The 3,994-nt window shown below is 41.7% G+C and overlaps 1 long non-coding RNA gene across 1 annotated transcript; it reads right to left on the bottom strand.

Moving 5' to 3' along the window:
- Positions 1 to 2,730: 2,730 nt before the first annotated feature.
- On the bottom strand, positions 2,731 to 3,625 carry LOC125179530. Its single transcript, XR_007157296.1, has 3 exons — positions 3,558 to 3,625; positions 3,102 to 3,227; positions 2,731 to 2,836 (listed from the first exon to the last, which is right to left on the bottom strand). It is a non-coding gene; the product is annotated as an uncharacterized LOC125179530 (long non-coding RNA).
- Between the last annotated feature and the right edge of the window lie 369 nt (positions 3,626 to 3,994).

Here is a 3,994-nt window from a genome sequence, read left to right on the forward strand (position 1 = left end):
TTCTGGTCGATTTTCATCCTTCGCAGTGACTTTCAATTAAGCTTTTCCACCCATTACTGGTATGGAGTGTCATGAGCGCTCAGAAAAAGCAATGGGTCAAATTGTCTAAATAGTGACACATTTTCCACACGTACCACTGATAAGCTTTTATACAGTGCCAAACTGTGCATGGATGACCCACACAAGGCGAAAGTGATTGTCGGTACGAAGGTATGTTGAAAAATATATTTCATAACCTTGTATGTATTCGTTTGCAGGAGGTCTTGAAGACATCACACGCAGAGCAACAAGTGATCATTGTACTCAAAAATGAATCTGCCGTATCTTTTCTCATCCCATCATAAGTTTGGTTTGTTCTTACTAAACACTAGTTTATGCCTATTTATCAGCCTTGTTACTCTTTTTAGAATTCTCTTCATAAAGTCTAATCGGTAAAGTTCATCTCAGTTCCTAAATATTTTTTAGGGCATTTTCTCATTTACGAAAAAAAAGGCGCTATTGTGCTCGTCATGTCCGTCCGTGACTTCAAGTTTTTGTCGACGAGAATACGCGCTCTATGTCACTCACTGCAGTGAGTACTGAGTTATATTTTATTTTTCTTTAGCACGCGCCAGAGTTTGAAATTGTCGATCTACTGCGGAAGCCGCCATGTTTTCTTCAACACGGTATGTTCTTATGTCGCTCTACATTGTTTGCTTTATGTCCGACCATCTGTGGACCAGGCTGCTTATGCTGACATGAATGTCTCATTTGTACAGTTTCCTTACAATCTTCCTCACATTCTATTAGTCAGTGACTCGCTCCAATGTTGCATATTCCGTAGTTGAAATAAGTAATTTTTTTACTAACTGATAATATAAGACAAATTAGTGGAATCCCTATTAATTATTTCGTTTTTACTAATAAAAAATATTCGTAACCAACCGTTCCGTTTGAGGCTGCAGGACAGAAAGACTTGATATCGAATCTCATTTATTGTTTGAAACGCAGGAATAACATTGAAAAAAATCAGGGAAGTAAGGTAGCTGGTGTGAGCAGCTATGAAACAATACTAAGTTATAACTGAAACGAGGATAAAAAGATTAGAATCAGCAAAGAAAAAATCAGAAACAGTAGAGGAGAAATAATGAAAAATATTAAAAATTATGAACAGTAATAATAAATGAAATAATAAAGACTCAAATCCTGCCTGTGCTCAAGCGCCCAGCGCAGTTAGCGCGCCAACACAGGCCCCAGACTGAGCATCGCTGCTCGCGGTTTGTAAATCAAGATTGAAGTTAATAACAATTTGTTGAATCTTGTCAGAAATAGTTTACTTTGCAGCCCATTCTTCAGCGCATGTTTTACTTTCGTTCATGTTGGTAGACTTTTCTACCAGCCGTCCCAATTCACCTGGTAAATATCGCTGAAAACTGTCTACATCCTCAGGCTGGGAGCAGCTTCCGACACCACAAGTCTTTAAAAATTATAGAAAACATTGTCTACAATGTAGTAAGTGCATGTTACCTAAGGATGTTTTAGTCCGTCTAATAAATTACGATCGTGAGATGGGCTTTTGAAAGTTCCTTATCTATGTTTTCATTTTACTATTTAAAAATCGAAATGTATTCGTAATAATGAACATAATAACAATATACTAATCCCATAACACATTTGATTCAATCTGGACAGCGACAAAAATATATATACTAAAAAGTTAGCACATGCAATCAAAACGCCAGTAAGTTATATGTAAGAATCATTCTTATTATTGTTAAATATTTCATTATAAAATGTATCAAATATTTCTAAGCAACTCCCCTAAGCTTCGAAGTTGTGATAATAGGGAAGAGGGCATGGAGATGATGCAAAGTAATTGCATTGTTCACGAGGAGACGATATCTCGCGATCGACGTATGTTCGCTAACTCATTCTGAGGTCACACTTCGCTATGCGAAAATTTCGTGAATTGCTCATTTGCCGTGCGGCCGTTGCCTGCCTAACCCTTCGCTTATGACTGAGGATCTGGTTTGCTCGATTGTTTTTTCCGATATATTCCATGATTTAGTTTTTTCGATTTCATTGGCCAGCAAAAATTTTTGATAGCGGTACTTCCTTATTGTATTATATTTCATTTAAAATAAAAGAAAAAAGTAAATAATTTGAATTTCGAAAAGCAATGAACAATCTTCATAGTAAATATTGAATTTTGGGCCTCTTTTGGCTTTTTTGTGCATGAATTTGGTCATTTTTATAGGCCATCTGGCAACTCTGCTGAGAATTCGCTCGAAAATCCACATGATGATGAGTTGATAATTGTGTCAGTTACTGTGCTACAAACTAGTAAACCGATGCCATCGTAGCGCATGTTTATGGAGGGGCAGCTAACATGAAACACCGAGGCTTACGGCACGCGACAAACACGCGCATGTGACAAGGGAATGGACGTGCGATGCCCGCCCGTTGGCCTGCCTTGTTAGGTGTGCACTAAAGAGCTTGAGGCTTGGGCATAGCACGCATCCACTATATGTTTGAACGTGAAACGGTAAAACTTGAACAGAACAATCGAAACAATTCTCAATAGTGACGAAAGCCAAATAATGCCAAGCTCTAATTCAACAGCGACAATTAAGTATTTAAACGAGGAAGCCTCAAGCAGAGAGTGCAGTCCCATTATTGCGTCCAACAGCTGTCAACACAGCAGGGCCGCTGGCTCCCACACTCAATCCACGGATGAAGCAGGATGGCGGTTGGTCCGCGCCTGGAGACTGGCGCCACTTCTCGATTGCCGGGTCCAAGTTACGGGCCGGAAGTCACAGGAGGTTCATCACAAATGAAGAGACGTAGGTTACCGGCACTGCCAATAAGAAATGATGGTCAGTGCGACACAGTGGCGAAATACCGATACTGTGAATACCGATAACTTAAATTACATCGCCGCCCATTGTCTCTGAAGTGACTTCAATTAATAATAGATACTGCATGGTAACATCATGTAATCCTTTAACAACTTATCATTACCCTCATCAAATTCAATTCCATCCCTATATATAGCGCCACTGAAGCCTTCCTGAGCCCTCAACATCTCCCACTACAGCCTTCTCATCCCCACACATCCTCACCTTGTGACTTCGCTGCGCGTGGCGCCCGCATCGGGGGTGCGGATGCCCTCCTCGTGTAGCAGCGCCAGCAGTCGCCGCTCCTCCCCCGCGTTCAGAGCCGACCTTCCAATATAAATGGCCTCGTACCTGTGAGACGTTATAATGTCGTTTAAATAAATGAATTAACGTAATTGCATTCAATGCTGGAAAGTAAGCACAAGTCACACTCTAGCGGGATGCGCATAAATATAATAATACTGATCTGCCAGCAGGCCAACACAATGCGGAGGCTGCTGCGGAAAGAATTCCAATTCTGCTAAGGGGCGCAAAACTCCTTAATTAGGAACAAATTCGCAATAATCGCAATCCCGATCAGTACATGCATGCTCCGCTATAAAATTGAAATAAAATGCCGTAAATGAAAGTTGGATGGACTGATAACATCAGACCCATATCATAGTCCGCCAAGCGACTGACCTCTTGCTGCTAGGTGCATAAGCCTGCACAGTCTGGGCCACCGCCTCCCAGCTCACCGCCGTCGATCCCATCACCATTAGAAGGGGAGGAGGCGTGTGTGGTAGTGGCACTGCTAGCACGGCAGTGTCAGTCACTAGCGTATAAACAACTGTTGGGAGAAATGAAATGAAGTTTGCTGGTCAATCTAAACAATTTTTCGAAATTTTCTTATCCCATGGTGGGATGGAAAATAAAATATAGTGAAGATGATTATTAGAGATTATTCCTAGAGATTATTCGCTAGAGCTGCACGCTTGTCGCTGGAACAGCACGCTTGTCGCTAGAGCAGCACGCTTGTCGCTAGAGCAGCACGCTTGTCGCTGGAGCAGCACGCTTGTCGCTAGAGCAGCACGCTTGTCGCTAGAGCAGCACGCTTGTCGCTAGAGCAGCACGCTTGT

This window comes from Hyalella azteca, unplaced genomic scaffold (genome assembly GCF_000764305.2).
Source record: "Hyalella azteca isolate HAZT.00-mixed unplaced genomic scaffold, Hazt_2.0.2 contig256, whole genome shotgun sequence".
In the NCBI taxonomy this organism is placed as follows: Eukaryota; Metazoa; Arthropoda; class Malacostraca; order Amphipoda; family Hyalellidae; genus Hyalella; species Hyalella azteca.